The sequence below is a fragment of the Heterocephalus glaber genome, unplaced genomic scaffold (assembly GCF_053883595.1).
Source record: "Heterocephalus glaber isolate CG9 unplaced genomic scaffold, H.glaber_assembly_v1.0 deba00001509, whole genome shotgun sequence".
NCBI lineage: Eukaryota > Metazoa > Chordata > Mammalia > Rodentia > Bathyergidae > Heterocephalus > Heterocephalus glaber.
The window spans coordinates 5,653,051-5,670,307 of NW_028258325.1; the positions used below are offsets into that span (position 1 = coordinate 5,653,051).

The following is a 17,257-nucleotide window of genomic DNA, read 5'->3' on the forward strand; positions in this document are numbered from 1 at the left end:
CCAAAGTGTTGGAACTAAACAAAAATGGTGGTCTCATAAGGACTACCCGTTCCTCATAAAATTCCCCTTCCTGCCTCCTCCCACCCACATGCCAGTGAACAAAGGCACGCTTGGCATACATCAGATCAAACTTGTGGTCCAGGAAAACCCAGGCCTCAGCAGTGGGTGTGGCATTGCTCAGCATGCATGCAGCCTGTTGTACCTTGGCCAGGTCTCCACCAGGCACCTCAGTGGGAGGTTGGTAACTAATGCCAATCTTGAAGCCTGCGGGACACCAGTCCACAAACTGGATGCTGTGATTGGTGCTGAGGGTGGCAATAGCATTGACATCTTTGGGGACCACATCACCACACCAGGGTACAACATGCAGCAAGCCACGTATTCACTTTGGGGAGGGTCACATTTCACCATCTGGTTGGCTGGCTCAAAGTGGGCATTGGGGATCTCTGGTATAGTATAATGTTCATGGTAGGTTTTTTCAGCAAAGATGATGGGCACATGTGGTCAGAGGGAAGGGGATGCAGGGACAGGGCACTAGGGTGGTCTGGAATTCTTCCAGCTCAACATTCAGGTACCAGTGCACACTTCATCCGATGACTCTGGGTTCCAGGTCTACAAGTGCAGCCTTGGTTACATGTTTGCCCGCACCAGTCTCGCTGAAGGTGTTGAAGGGACTCCTCTCCTCCCATAAAGGCCTTGTCACCTGGCATCTGGCCATCGGACTGGACTGCAGGTTCCAGGCAGTAGAGCTCCCAGCAGGCATTGCCAATCTGGACTCCAGCCTGGCTAATGTGGATGGAGATGCACTCATGCATGATGGGGACTTGTAGGGGTCAGCGGTGATGAGGCTCTCCCACTGACTGCCAATGAGTCTGGGGGCAGAACCAGTGCCGTCTCAGGGCCTCATATCCAGCTTGGGATGTGCTGAGGTTCCCCGGAGCTGGGTCAGCTCAGCCAGGGTGAGATGATGGAGGAGCCGCAGTGTGCTGCTCCCACTGCCACCACCACCAGCTCCTTCGCGAACTTCTCCACCAGCAGCAGCAGCAGGTTTGCCTACCACCGCAAGTTCCTGCACATGCTGCCTGGGCTCATCATGGCTGAGATTGCCGATAGGGACACTCAGTGCCAGAACTGAGTACTTCCGGGTCCCTGTGTTTGGCTGGGTCATGTTTGTAGCTGTATTTTACTGGGTCCTCATTGTCTTATCTACATAATGACCTACACTCGCCTACACTCAGATTCGCCAGGTGCCTGGGACCACAGTAGGCCTGTGCTTTAGTTGGCAATGCCTTGGTTTTCTCTCTCACCTGCTGTTGATGTTACTCTGTCTCCCTGGGAGGGACAGTCACAACTTCAACAGCTAAGCAGTTTCATCTTTGTCTTGTCACCATTCTGTACACTGGAAACACATTTCAGTTTTATAGCATGGAGATCCAGGACCATACAATGACTTACCATTTTGATAATTAAAAGGAAGTAACCAGGAAGAATGTAGGTACAATTGTCTGGAAATATCCGTACATTATATTTAACTGTTTTATATACTTAAATTGGCTCAGTGGTTTGTTACAGTTAAACTGAATACTTGCAAAGCCCTATAGCTTGCAATGAACTCTTAAGTATCTTGGTATCTTCAGACCTTATTTTCTTAGATAATGTATAAATTGCTGATACTAAGAATGTGTCAAGTTTGTAAACCTAACCTTTAAAATGCCAGATTCTTTTGTGATTAAGTGTTGCAAAATCTCAAAAGAGGCATGTTGTATCATAAAATACTTGCTCAGATGGGATTTGTTCCTTGAAGTACTGAGCGAGATTCTTCATACTTCTCCAGAATTTGCTTACATGACAAGTTTTCCATTACTATGTTGAAGACCGCTGTTCCTCTAATGTGAAGTAGGTCTTTATTTGCTCTCATGTTGATTCTAAAAATGTCATAGATGAGAATCCAGTGGCTGGACATCTTGGCTCATTTCTCCCTGAACTTGTTATGCTAGAGGGAAACAGGTTCATTGTCTACCTCTGTTCCTGGTTTACTTTTCCTTTGTGTACAAAATCTTTCACTCTGGTCATGGTCCCAGTGGTTGGCAACTATGAGGTTATATTTCAGGAGGATATTCAGGAGCGTGAAGCTGCCCAAACATGGAGGGTTGTTGCTACCTGACTCAAGGTGGCTCCTCTGACCTCTGTCTGGTGAGCTTAGTCCGTGTTGTCCAGTGACAATTCCATTTGGGAACATCCTGTTGAGTGACACCTTGCCCCACAGGACTTTTGAAGCACCATAAAGTACGTAGGCTATAAAGATGGTTTGCATGATCATGCCAGGACCCAGCAACATCTTAGTTATCTCATACATATAAATAGAATTGTTCTTTGAAGATTGCTATGAGGATGAAAGCTCATGAGTGCTTGGAACTATAGATTGCAATCTGACACCATATCTGAATACAAACCTTAGCACAGAAAGTGTACCTGGCAGAACTACAGAAATCCGCATCATGGGATCTGAGATTTGGTCACAGGTTGTTATAAGTCAGTATCTTTAGGAGAAACACATTTACTGCAGGACACAGAAATTTACAGGATTAGCTGACAATATCTGCCCACAGTCAAATGTAGAGAGTGCGCAAGAGATTTGTCCTCATGCTAGATCTGAAGAATCCAAAGGCCTGGAGCCCATGGCAATATCCTGTACTGTGACCGAGCCTGCCGTCACCTGTCCAACGGTTACTGAATGGGGAAGTGAGGATTAAGAAAAGAAAGACAAAGAAACAGAGTCGGGAGGGCTCCCAGTTACCGAGCTACTTTATTGACTTTACTGTTCTCTTTTATAGTACTCAAGAATAGAAAACATCTTACATAAGGCACATCTGGAAATTCCCCAGGCCTTGAGACAGTCCCGTGTTTTCTCTTCCCTAGCTCCGTGTCCTTGTGCTGTTCTTATGACTTTCTCCTACGCCTAGCTTCTTCAGAGCTGGGCAGCAAGCTCTACAATATTTCACTTAACCCTTTCATAGGAAATCCAAGTTGTCCATCTTAATACTTACAGAGCTGTTGGCTCTCCACATCTCCCCCTCTATTTTTATAAAAATGACCGTCATGAAGAAGACTGTGCCTGTCTTAGGTGGAGAGTCACTGCGAAATTCCTTACCCGTCATTGAGGAAAGGACAGAATTTATCCCACCTCTGTCTTAGGTCGGTAATTTCGCTGACTCACTCCTTACCCGTCATTGACTGCCAGCCTCTCAGATTAAATTACCGGTCGGGGAGGCAAAGCACGAAGCCAAAGGCCATGAATCTCTCCACAGGCACGGGAAAAGGTCTGCAAGACAAATTTCAATAGACAAGGGAGCAACAAGCAAATCAGCAAAAGAAGTCCAATCACCACCAAAAGACCAATTAACATATGGGAGACTCTCATCAGGGAAGGCAAATGATCTAACAGTTGACTTAAAAATTGTTGAGCATATTCTGAGGCATCAAAATGAAGAGGTTCGGCTTCCTGCAAGGCAACTCTCTCCTGATGTAAGCGCAACAGATCCAGGGACAGGTTCTCGTGATGCCACACACCCTGCAAATGCAATCGAACCTTTTCCCAATTATATTGTGAAAAATTAAATTCCTTTCGAGTGACACACATCCAATTATAATTCACATGACATTGTAGCTTAAATTTCATTTTTAAGGTTTCAAATTCATCTCCCAAATGTAAAACTACTGAGTGTAGGGCATTCAATTTATGTTCCACCCTTCTGTCAATATCCTCCTGCGTCTCCAAAGCCAATGTCACATTTTCAGACAATTGATTAACAAATTGTGCAGTTTGAACTGTTTCAGCCAAGGCCACAGCAGCCGTCACAGAAGAGGCTATTAACGCAATGAGGGCGGCAATCCCTGCTGTCACCAGACCTACCCCCCTCCGAGATCTCTGCAGGGCCCTTTTAAGATCTTCAAGGACTTGTGTGCCCTGACTGGAATACCAGGGCTCAGATACATTGACAGGCATCATTATAAAACTAGGATGTTTTAAAACCATAACCCGGGATCCATTAGACACAGGAGAAACGACACAATTACTTAAAATACAATTAGTACAGGATACATTATACATCGACTCAATCTCTCTGATTAACAACAACACTGGTGGTCTTACACAAATGGTAACATTAACCTGTTTCATTGTCCCTCCCGTGGCTGACCCATTGCCGATCTTCCCCTCCAATGGGAGGAGGGTGGCAGCCAACTTCTAAAGATAGAGTTGACCATATTTTTTATCAGTCCACCAAAGTCTGGTAGAAATTGCTCGGGACGGAATGGATTGAGTTAGGTTGAGAACAGGCCAGGTAGCTGACCAATCCAAAAATGTAGCTGGAAATGCCTGAGATGTTGAATCAGTATGGTTGATCTCCCACACATCATTCCCAGGAGGCAGTTCTATTAACACATCGTCCAACGCCACAGGGCGGAAAGTCCTGTGCCTCTTCATGTCCTGATGCAGTAAATATGGTAGCAAGGGGCATGGCCAATTTAATCTCCTGTATATAATATGGGCAGGAAGGGCGATACCGATCTTGCAACATCAACTGATGTACCTGTATGCACCCCACTTCATTCGTGCCATGGGTAAAGCAGATGGGGGTACCACTGCCAACCCCATGGTAGGTGAAATTTTTAACGAAGCGGGACTCCTCACGAGAGAGGGCAGGTTCATTGAGCCAGCGGGTGTCATTAACCCAGACCATTACTTCTCCATCTTCCCAATTATAGGGATGTACCATAGGGGGATCCGGCACGAAGGACCAGAGGAGTTTAGCGGATACTTCATTGATCAGGAGGATCCACAGGAGGCAACGACCCATTACCGGGATGCGGGGGGCGACATCAACCTGCTGGACCAAGCGTTCAGGCAACCAGCGGGGAGCTTCAGCATCCTGAGGAAAAACACAAACATGCCCTCGTCCTCAGATTAAAACGGGGTCAGGCCCATTCCAGCAACCTGTAAGAGGATCCTTCCATTTTACCTGGGCATAAGACTGTTGTGACTTTGGATGCCAAAAACGCTCAGCAGCAGTTGAGCCTTGTCTATCCATAGTCAAAAAATTTAAAACAAAAGAGCACGACTTATATAATTAGCTGGGGTCAGGGGATATAACTCCCCCTTTTTAAATTTATTAAGCTGAACCTTTAAGGTCCCATGGGCACGTTCCACAATACCTTGGCCTTGGGGATTATAAGGTATACCTGTTTTATGAACAATCCCAAATTGTAAACAAAATGACTGAAAGGCTTTACTAACATAACCAGACCCATTATCAGTTTTAATAATAGAAGGAATTCCAACCATAGAGAAACATTTTAAACAATGCATAATAACATGTTTAGTAGCTTTACCACCTTGAGCTGTAGCCATCAAAAAGCCAGAATAAGTATCTATACTAACATGAACATATTTTAATCTCCCAAATTCTGCAATATGGGTAACATCCATTTGCCATAATTGATTAGGCTTGAGGCCACGAGGATTGATACCATAATGAGGAATCAAAAAGTGTTCAGGACAGGTGGGACATTGTTTAACTATCTGACGAGCAGCCTCACGAGAAATTTTAAATTGTTTATAAAGACTATGACTATTTTGATGATGTAATTTATGAGATAGTGAGGCCTGTTCAACTTGAGTAAGATTAACTAAACGAGTTAAGGCATTGGCCTGTGCATTTCCCTGACTTAAAGGCCCTGGTAAGCCAGAATGAGCTCTTAGATGTCCTATAAAGCAGGGAGCTTTACGGGCATGAATACATGATTGTATATATAAAAATGAATCATGAATTTTAGAAGAAGAGGAAGAATATAACTCTGCAGTCTCTAATAATGGAATTGCCCTAGCAACATATTGACTATCAGTATATAAATTGAAGGGAACATCAGACAAAATTTTAAAAACTTCTAAAACAGCAAGAATTTCCACAATTTGGGCTGATTGGGATGAAACAATTAAAACAATTTCTTTACCATCAACGATAAGACTTGCTTTACCTTTAGCGGAGCCATCAGTGAAAACTAAAGATGCATTTTTTAAAGGTTGTGTTTTAATAATTGTAGGAAATAAGGCATGGAGGGAGGCAAAATGTAACAATTTATCTTTAGGGAGATGATTATCAACACTTCCCAGATATCCGGCAAAGGGGATGGCCCAAGAATCTACATTTTGAAACAACCAATCAATTTTTATCTTTCCATATGGAACAATAATCTTGGGGGGATCAAGACCAAAAAAATGTCGACATTCTGATTGGCCTAAACTAACTAATTGAGCAACAGTTTCATAATAGGGGGTAGTTACTCTAGCAGGAGAAACAGGTAAGTGGAGCCATGAAAGTGGGCCATCCTGCCAGCAAACGGCTGTAGGTTGATAACTGGTTCTTAATACACACAAACTGCAAGATAGAGAATAGTTAATATACCGAAGCTGACTAGACTCAATGGCCCGTTCAACTCGTTAAATAGCATCACGGGCTTCAGGGGTCCATGATCTAGGAGAACAAGGGTCAGGATCCCCTTGTAATATTTGAAAAAGGGGACGTAATTCCCCTGTGATTAGACCTAATGATGGCAGTAGCCAATTAATATCGCCTAACAACTTTTGAAAATCGTTCAAAGTGCTGAGATGATCTTTTCTTATATCCAATTTTTGGGGTATTATTATTTGTTCTGCAAGCTAAAAACCCAAATATTGAAAAGGGGGGAATCTTTGAACCTTTGAACTAGAAATAATCAAACTGGAATTTTGTAGAGCTTGTTGTAAACACTCAAAAACCATTAATAGAGTGCCCTCATTTTTATCAGCTATAAGGATATCATCCATATAATGAATCATATATATTTGAGGAAAGCGAAGGCGAACATCCTCAATGGCATTAGCTACAAATTTTTGACATAGGGTTGGGCTATTGGCCATTCCCTGGGGCAAGACTACCCACTGATATCGTTTCATAGGCTCCTGAAAATTAACTGAGGGAACACTGAAGGCAAAACGTTTGCAATCCTCTTTCGCTAGATGAATTGTAAAAAAGCAATCTTGCAGATCAATTTTATAAGTATTTTTTGGTATGGCAGACGGGCGAGGCAGCCCAGGCTGCAGAGCTCCCATAGACTCCATAGTGGAATTAAACTGTCGAAGGTCTTGAAGGAGTCGCCATTTACCAGACTTTTTCTTGATTACAAAAATGGGCGAATTCCATGGGGAGTTAGAAGGAACAATATGTCCTGCATCGAGCTGTGCCTGTACCAACTGCTCGGCTGCCAAAATCTTTTCTGTTGTAAGGGGCCATTGATCTACCCATACAGGTTCATCACTTTTCCAAGTGATAGGATCTGCATGAGGCACAGGAGGATCAACAGCCCTCTTTAAAAATATCCTAATCCAGTTCTAGTAAATTTTCCTGAGGATTCAATAGGCACACGTTTGCCTTGTCCATCAAAACCAAGACCCTGATGGGGTAGAAGGCCCTGGTCCATTAACTGTTGGGTGACTTGTTTGCAGGGACTATAAAGATATACTCCCATATCTTTCATGACATCTCTTCCCCAGAGATTTACAGGCAAACCTGAAATTACATAGGGTTGAAAAGTACCTGAATGGCCTTCATCATCAGACCACCTTAACAAATCACTACTCTGTTGTGTATTATTAGTTTGTCCAATTCCTTGTAATTGGGTCATGGTGCTCATTTTTGGCCAGGAAGAAGGCCAGTGATCCACTCCCACAACGGCCCCATCGGCGCCCGTATCTAACAGCCCCTTGAAACTTTTTCCATTAATATATAATTGCAATTCAGGTCTATGGATCCCTATACTTTGTACCCAATAAACATCGGAGGAGCCAAAACCTCGATTTGCTCTTTTGGCCTGTAAGGCTTTAGCAGGGGAAGGGCCCTGAGGCAGGATAAGCAACTGAGCAATGTGCTGACCTGCAGGAATTACTGTAATAGTAGTAGGAGGAGAATGAGCCATAACTTTTATTTCCCCTGTGAAATCGGCATCAATTACCCCTGGGGCCACTAACCCTCGAATGGTGCTGCTGCTTCGACCCAAAAGAAGCCCAACAGTATCTGGGGGCAGAGGCCCCCAAACCCCTGTAGGCAGGGCCTGCATCCCCATTTCTGGTGTTAATACTGCGCGGGAGGTGGCACAGAGGTCCAATCCTGCGCTGCCTGAGGTGGCTCGGAAGAGTTGAGAAATGGATTTCCTTTCTGGGGGGGTACAAAGGCTTGAAGAGCCCCATAGGCTTGTTTCGGGGCCTGGGGCGGACCCCTCCGCCCGTTTCCCGGCGGCAAAACATTTCCTAGAGCATCTCTTTGATTTGCATTCATTAGCCCAATGATTGCCCCTCCCACAACGGGGGCACAACCCCAGGCGCTTTTCCAATTCAAACGGGGCTGAGGGAGTTGAGGGAGCGGCAGCACGGCGCGGACATTGTCTAACTCGGTGACCTATTTGTCCGCATCCATAACAACTTCCCGGGGGTCCTGCAACTCTAGCTCCACGCCTTCAAGAAGTTTGTTGGAAAAGGACATCTTTAACAGTTTTTCCCAGCAGGGCAGCAGCCATGGCAAGGCCCTGAGTATATGAAGGGCCAGTATCAGAGCACAAACGAATATAATCCGAGATAGTACCCCGTTTTCGATAAGGTCGAAGGGCTGCCTGACAAGCGGTGTTAGCATTTTCATAGGCCAATTGTTTAACTAGGAGGGATCCAGCTTCTGAGTCACCCACCAATCGAGAGGCCGTTTGCATTAAGCGAGCCACAAAATCTTGAAAAGGTTCGTCAGGGCCCTGCCTTATTTTGGATAGCTCTTCTGTTTGTTGGCCAGTAGAGGGAAGTCTCAGCCAGGCACGCTTAGCAGCGGCACCGACTTGAGCTAAAACAGCAGGCGGGAGTTCCTTCTGACTCCGAAGGTTATGAAATAGCCCTTCTCCGGCTAGCATATCAAATTGAATGCCATTGCCATTTGCCAAATTTAGATCCGCTGTTTTTTGGCACTGCTCAACATATTCAGTTTTCCACAATAAATAATCACCTCCTGTAAGACAAGCCTTGGCAAGCTGTTTCCAATCTGCTGGCGGGAGATTTCCCATGGCCAGAGCATCTAACAAGGCCTGAGTAAAAGGGGCATTGGGACCATACTGAGAGCAGGCCAGTTTCAATTCTTTCAATCGTTTAAAGGCTGTGGGTTGATATTGTCCGCCAACAATGTTGCCTTGTGCATCATAATTATGAAGGACAGGAAAAACCCTCTGAAAACCTTCAATATGTTCTCCAATCTTTCCCCCTTCTGCCAGGGCAGATTGTAAAGGGGACAAGGAGCTCAACTGAAATTTATATAGGGGATTTACAACTTTCCCTACACCTTTTTCTTGAGATTGTAAGGCAGCAGCGGCCATCGGGCCGAGCATCGCAATATTTTTTGGAGGGGTCTCCCATCCTGAACAGGAGACCCAACCTTCTGGGGGGGCTGTCTTAACTGATTGTTCCTTATGAGAAATCACAGTATCAGCCAACTGCTTAGCCAGCCTTAAAACTTCCTCGGATGTGGGCCGCGGGATCATACCGGAAGGGGCGTCCACCTCGGGGACAGAAGGAAGATTCACCTTGGGGGCGGAGGGTTCAGAAATTGGAGGCTCCGGATTACTCAGTTTTTTGATCTACTAAAGCAATTACCGGAGCAGGAGGCCAAGCCTCGTTATTATATTTAGCGGCCCCCTCTTCCAGCGTGATTGCGCCCCCTGGATCTAGAGACTCACTTTTCATAAAGGGGTTAGTGGATGGTGGGCGAAAATTTTAAAGCCTCCTCATCTGTTTTTGAAGGAGGGATGCCTGATGGAACTCCGGCATCACTGGGAAGGGTGATCGAAGTGCCCCTCCCTTCATGTTCATGACGGCATCCAGACTATCTCTAATTAAAGCCCACAAACTAAAAGTATCTATAGGGACTTTCGTTGGCCCGTGTCCCTCATAATCTTGAAGTTTTTTCCCTACTTTATTCCATAACTCTAAATTAACAGCTCCCTCTTCGGGGAACCAGGGGCAAACTTTTTCAACAAACTCCAAAAAATTACATAATTGCTGTTGTCCAACCCGGGTACCTCGGGCTTGAAGCATGTTTTTAAGAGTGTGCCCAAACAACATCCTGCTATTACCTTGCCCCATTTTCGCTCCGGAGTAATATCGCTCACTCCTACCTTAACCGGATCCACAAGCCGCGGCGTCCTTCACTGCAACGTCCTCCCTGTATTCAGGTCCCTGTTCGGGCGCCACCTGTGACGGAGCCTGCCGTCACCTGTCGAACGGTTACTGAATGGGGAAGTGAGGATTAAGAAAAGAAAGACAAAGAAACAGAGTCGGGAGGGCTCCCAGTTACCGAGCTACTTTATTGACTTTACTGTTCTCTTTTACAGTACTCAAGAATAGAAAACATCTTACACAAGGCACATCTGGAAATTCCCCAGGCCTTGAGACAGTCCCGTGTTTTCTCTTCCCTAGCTCCGTGTCCTTGTGCTGTTCTTATCACTTTCTCCTACACCTAGCTTCTTCAGAGCTGGGCAGCAAGCTCTACAATATTTCACTTAACCCTTTCATAGGAAATCCAAGTTGTCCATCTTAATACTTATAGAGCTGTTGGCTCTCCACACTGTACTAGTCTGTATCAGGAGGCTGAGGAATCTGTGACAGATGACTGTGAAGGGTCCCAAGGGGAAGGTGAAGACTGGAGTTCTTCCAAAGAGAGCAAAAGCCCTCCTCAGTGATGGTGAGAACCGAAGCTCCTCCAAGGAAAATCGGCCACTATGAAGCTCTTCCAAGGGAAATTGGTATGAAATCTCCCCTTCTGTTCTTTTATACTGTTGACCTGATGAACCAACCTCCTTAAGAGGGCCTTCACGCACAGAACCATGCTGACTGAATTCATCTGGGCATTTCCACTCAAGTTGACAACCGCTACACATGTAGTATTGTGGAGGTTGTTTTCCCCAGTAATAGCTTGGAGAGGATGTCAAAAAGATGCCACTGCAATGAAAGTGTCTCAAGGGAAGTGGGACAGAACCAAACTCTAACCAATCTATAACCTGATGGGCATAGTGACAATTTGGTCCTAAAGGTGCAACTGTCAAACTCTATGGGATGAGCTGATTGGTCCCCTGGTAACAAGTTTGTTGATGACACACATGGATCTTTACATGTCCTCAGAATGAATTGGGGAAAAGTGAACTTTCATTGTGTATGTACACAACTTTGAAGGCAGCGATGCATGCCCTGGAAAGGTCTTTGGAGAAACCGCAGCGATAGGTGAAAAGTTCCTTCCTCTCTTGCTCACCGATAGGTGCTCACTGTACTGCCAAATACGTCCAGATCCTGCGGGCAGCAGTGGATGGTGGAGGGCTGGGCCCTGGGAAAACTTGAGGGGATTAGGAGGAAGATGTTCATTTTGCAGCTCTGGACAGTCAGCCTCAGCTACCAGGGTGTGATTCATCTAGAATCATAAAAATACCAAGGATTTCTGTGCTCCTGGAACTCCTCACATCTTCAGTTTGCATGGAAATTTTGTCAAAGCTGCTAGCCTAGTGTTCAAACTCATCAGCACTGACATTTTGGGCTGAATTATTGTTTCAGATGTCTTTGCATTATAGGAAGCTGTCTAGCAGAATCCCTTGGCTACTCTATTGGATGTAGGACCCTCCATGTTTGACAAGAAAAACATCTGCACATATGTCTTATTTTCCCTGGAGAGCAAGATATCCTGGGTAGAGAAAATCACTAGCTTTGAGTTCCTCAAGGGACAGCCGAGTATTTTGCCCATAGTGTCCCATGGGGCCTTCACAGAGTACTTGATACTTGTGTGTCTTACGCATGTCAGAAAGGTGGGAAAGCAGAATATTTTGGAGAGTGGGCAGATCATTTCCTCGACAGAAGCTAAGTCCCTTGCTCCTGGAAATGTTCTCAATTTGGCTTCTAGGCCCTGAGATTTACTTGATGCTGTTCTCACTTTGAGGAGGAACACATTTTACCAGTGATTCTTGTGGAACTTGCAGCTCAATGTCATGTCTACAGTATGTCAGGGGCTTGATTCTGAGTGTCTTCATGTGAGACACTGGTTCTGGTTGTTTGGGTGTATTCTAAGTGACAGATACTAGCATGTCCTGCTGATTCCTGCTGTGGTCTGAATCTCTGTGGGTGACCTAAGGACTTTATTATGTCATCCTTGTGTCAAGACTGGCTTGAGTTGGCCTAACTACCCTCTGGAGTTGGGGTAGCGTGACATTGGCAGACATAGAAATAGGCAGAATCACGTGGACTGTTGCTTCACATGGGTGGGGGCCTCCAAGCCAAGTCAAACACAACTGGTGCTTGTTGGCGAGGCAGCCAGGGGCTGAGTCTGCCCTGGGAAGTTCAAGGGATGCTTGGCTCCAGTTCAGTTCAGTGGATACAGGCCCACCCGGGTGAGGATATCTTTCTACAAAGTCAACAGATTGTCAGCTCTAAGCTTTCCAGACAACTTTGCCGGCCCTCCTGGATTAGTGTTGGGAGTTTTGGAAGTGTATACTTAGTTAGCCAAGTAAAACTTGTTCCAAATACATTTTATTTCTTGATGAGCCAGTTTCTGGAAATCAGGAAAACCAGATCTTATGCTAGTTCTTCTCTGTACAGTGGCATCCTGAAGTCACCAGTTATTTTAGTCACCTGGATGCTTTTAGAAAATCCCAATTGGTATCTACTCTGACTCATGTAGCAGTAACTCAGGATGTTCCAATTTAAGGAGCAGGTGCCAGTACAGGTATGAGGAAGTGTCAAGGAATGCATGGTCTTACCGATCCTTCTCTGGATCACATGTCAAATCTACAGCTGCCAATGAATCTAAAGATGTGGATGGTGGAATGAAGTTTGACTTGGATACTTCAACTATTGGTACTACAGGACTACAGGGCATCATCTTTATATTTTTACCCAATCATTGGTGAAGTTTAGTTACTAGATCATTATCTAGTGGGACCTTGGTCCACTACCATGGGGTAATTCGGAGCAAGGGAAGGAGGCAGGGATGTATCTCATGGATGGGATGGTGTTTCTATTCCTGTAGGAATGTATAAATTCATGCTTCATATTTGGCTAGTAAAAGTGCCTTGGGCAGATGGGCCTTTCTGAAGAAGGAATTGGTGCTATCAGGCTGGTAGTTCACTAGGGATCACTGGCCTCAATTCATTGTGCTACTTGTAGGTAGAGTAAGCACCTTTACTTGCCCAAGTGGAAGCCACTGGCATGTTGCTGGACAAATGTTGATATTCACGACTTCTTAGCATACCCAGGATCACTCGCACTTGGTTGTCACTTCCACTGGTTAAAATTGCTTGTTTCACATGTGGCCAAGACCACTACTTAAGGAAAGGTCAGAGTTGCTGGTGACCTTATGACTGTTTATTGTAAATGCCTGGTATTACAATTTAACATTGGGTATAGAATCACCAAGATGTGCCTCATGGAACTACCTTCTCCTTTTTATGCAGCAATAACTGTTGGTCTCCTGGCAAAAGGAGTTGGATGACCTGCAGGTCTATTTTTGTCCACCTGTGGCAGCATCGAGAATGAAGACCATTAGACTTGGTGGGACTAAATTTGTGTGGATGGAAGGCACAGATACTCCATTGGGTCACAGATAGGAATAAGGGAGAAACCTTCTACTCCTTAGTCCTCAGAACTGTGGATATTGAGGAAATGTGCAACAGCTGTTCAAAATAGATACTGCAGCCTGGCAATGTACTTGTCACAGGCTAGATTTTTTTGCTAGGAGCTTGGGAACTACTGGAGAACTTGAGTACAGAAGGGGGAGTGTCAAATGTGACTCCTGATCTTCCTCTTTCTTACCTCATGCTGAATCTATGGTATGAATCTCATGCTTTATAGCTTGCAGTTGAGCTCTCAAAGGAAATGCTGAGTGAAGATTACAAATGAGTGTTGTATAAAGCAAAGATTAAAACCTTATGAAAAGGGAAAGGAGCAGGGTTGAACAGAAGATGTTGTAATGGGGGATGTAAGTCTAGCATGGAACTCCATAGTGAGAATCTTTTATAAAAGTTGCCTGAGATCAAGGTTGTTAGAACTTTGCTCCTGGCTTGGCTGTCATCTGCTGTGAGCTGCTCTAGAAGGGACCGCCAGCCAGAGATTGACTTCCTGACCTCCCTGACAAGTAACGTGTCCTGTTTGAAGGGGGAAATGAGGCAGCACATTGTCTACTGCAGCACTCTTATGAAGTCTCTCTCCAGCTTGATTCTTTTGTAGAGCATTTAAGAGGTCATGTCACCATGACATTAGATTGGCAGCTCCTAGTTGATGTATAATAAAAGCCATGCATTGTGTTGTTTATCCTCTGAGATGGGTGATGGCTCCAGGATTTTATGCAGTAAAATATATATTTTGAAAGACACTAGACAGTGGTGGTGCCATTGGCACATGGGTAGAAATGGAAACTCACCATAATATTAGTCATAGTGTTGATAAATAGAAAAGGTGATCAAAATACACCATCAATGCTTAAATTAAAAAAATAGTAAGAGACATTAGCACTATTTCCCCTCAAAACACTCCCATTGCTTCAAACACACTTATCCTATTGTTCTTGCCACTTTCTAAAGAAGTTCTGGAAGTTTTCCTGAGTGTTCATGAGGTGTGACAAAAATAGGTGAATGTTCCAGTTGAGTGCCATCCAATGGAAAGGCAAGCTTGTGATAGCTAAGTAATAACTGTGCCAGCTCACTTCCATTTATCCTGTGACTCCAGGTTCTGAATTGAAAGAATCAAGACTTCTGATCAAAGGCATGGAGGCTTCCTTCCTAGCTGGTCAAGCAAAGAGGTGCACAAAAGACCTTGTTACTGGTTAATCAACTTGAACTAGTGGTTGAAACAAAGCTTGAGGAGCTTCCTGGCCCCAAGTCCTACTCACTAGAATACTGCAGAGCTGTGCTTTGAATGGTCCAGGACTATTTTAATTTCTAAACATGAACCGTGAACTTGTGGACATCAGTTCCAGTGCTTAAGGGCATGCCAGTCTTACTGGTACAGGCATGTTCTTTATAGAAATCCAGCTCGAATGTCCAGCTGGCTGGCCGTGCCCTAATATCCTGCCTCAGGCCCAGGGTCTTATTCAGTGAGCATCTCACTGTATAGATGTGATCATCTACTCTGCCACAAGAATCTGTGCTTGACTTGAGCCTTGTTCCAATTTCTGTTCCTTTTTTAATGAATTTGACTACCACTGAAGACATGGGCTACAGTTCTGTTCATATACTTGTCCCTCCACAGATTGTATGCAGCAGACAGATCAAGGTGCCAAAGGTTTACCAGGTGGAAGACTAAACTGTGCATGGGGACTTCAGAGTCTAACAACTGTTCTTTCAAGCAGGCAGAGCTGACACAGTAGTGAGGATATGGGAAAAGCAGCTGTCCACTTGTCAAGAAGTATTCAGAACTGATTGAATCCCTGGACAGGGCAAATCTCTTCAGGAAAGGGAAGCTTTTCTGAACCTCTCCGGTGAGGTCCTTGAGCTGCATTTCTCCACAACTATTTTTCTATAACTGTGGAAGTGTAGACAGTGTTAGTGTGGCTCCAGAGTTAATGTAATTTTTTTAAAAAAATTACTGGATGCCCCTTTAGTTTATCTGACCTTTCATGTTGCTTGATATGTAGGCGAAGGGAACTCTAATACTAGTGAACAGAACTTTTTAGAGAAAAGTGAAGATTTTCTTCAGGAGTTTTGAGTTGCTCCCTCTTTGGGATAAGTAGTTGGTCTTTGCCTTGTTTCATATTTCATCCTAAATAATTGGTCTGTGCTGGGTTGATCGGGGAAAAGGGTCTCTTACATCGGGGACAACTATCAGATTCCTGCCAGCAGAGATGTCTTGGTTTCAGGATGATCAAGTGTCCTGTGATGTCCTGAATGAAGCATGATGTTAGGTGCATAAGACTGGGTGTGTTATTTAACCCTGGGAGCTAGATGGTCTGGGATAAAATGTCCCCTCATGAGGGGAGAGCCAGTGAAGGAAGAAGGGAAGCCCTTATTTAGCCTGTTTTAATGCAATGAGCTAGTTTTAAGAGCTACATCACTGTACAAATGTCCCATGACCCAAAATAAATACTGGCAACTTCATCCAAAACTTGGCTGCCAAGCAATTCAGATGCTATTTCTACCATAGTGTCTTGACTTAGTCAACTCAAATCCTGAAACGCGTGTCATCTGTATATCATCTGTATGAAATAAACCCACATTTTGTAAATCTTGGTATCTTTCAGTAGCTCATCAGTGCCCTGCACACAGTGGGCAGTCAATAAAAATTCTTTGCATAGGAAATGTCAATGAAATTTAAAGATTGAGCCCACCCAAGTGATAGGACACTTTTCTTGGTTATAGAATGGTTTAAAAGGAGTCAAGATGTTAATCTGGTGGGCATCTCTGGTCTTTGCTTAAACCTAAGAGAATCCTATACTTGGGCATGTTTTCAAGAAGGCCTAGGCCTCTCATTTTGGGATGGTGTCCAGGTGTAGCTACTTACTGCCAAGAAAATTAAGGGATGAAGCTTGGGAAATGTTTGAAGGAGTTTTGCAATGAATAATCAGGCCTGAGATGTGAAGGTATAGCCACAGCCACATGTTATTAAACCCCAAGTGGGTAACTTGGGGCTTGAATAATACTTGGAGAGAACTAACATACTTCTGGCTTCTTTGATTACCGTGTGTATGCTCATGACCTGTCTCTTGATAAGTTTTACAAATTACTCCATGAAAATAGGTGGGGTCCTGATGTCTCACTGAATTTGAAGTCCACAAGGGACTTAAATTGTCCTGTGATCATTGATCTCAATCTAGTAGCTCTTGGCTTTCATGAGCTGAGGAGTACTTCATGATGATAGTGAACCTGTATGTGACCCCATCACCAAGGTAGCTGTACCAAAAGTTGTCAGCTTTTGCTGGTGATGAAAGTGCACGTGACCAGAGCCTCATGGGATCCAGGGTATTTGGTGGGGCAAGCCCTGGACAGCCAGGCCATCAGTGCTTGAGCTCCCCTTTCTATCTTCCTCTGCTCCTGCGAGGACTGAGTTCATTCCATGTCAACATCTTCCTTAGCTCCATGATCTTGAAGAGTCTGTTCTATTATCCAAGTGGAAATTCTCCTTCACTCAAGCTTGTTAAACCACCATTCACAAACTTTCCAG

The 17,257-nt window shown here is 44.6% G+C and overlaps 1 long non-coding RNA gene and 1 pseudogene across 2 annotated transcripts in view; both read left to right on the forward strand.

The window, feature by feature from the left end:
* Positions 1-17,257, forward strand: part of LOC110349697 (uncharacterized) — a 196,577-nt gene that overhangs the window by 33,819 nt on the left and 145,501 nt on the right. The window lies entirely within an intron of this gene.
* Positions 1-17,257, forward strand: part of LOC147825055 (CKLF-like MARVEL transmembrane domain-containing protein 8 pseudogene) — a 92,846-nt pseudogene that overhangs the window by 9,540 nt on the left and 66,049 nt on the right. The window contains exon 1 of the transcript XR_015441270.1: positions 1-17,257. This exon is cut by the window's left edge and continues 9,540 nt beyond it; it is cut by the window's right edge and continues 66,049 nt beyond it. The product of XR_015441270.1 is annotated as a CKLF-like MARVEL transmembrane domain-containing protein 8 pseudogene (transcript).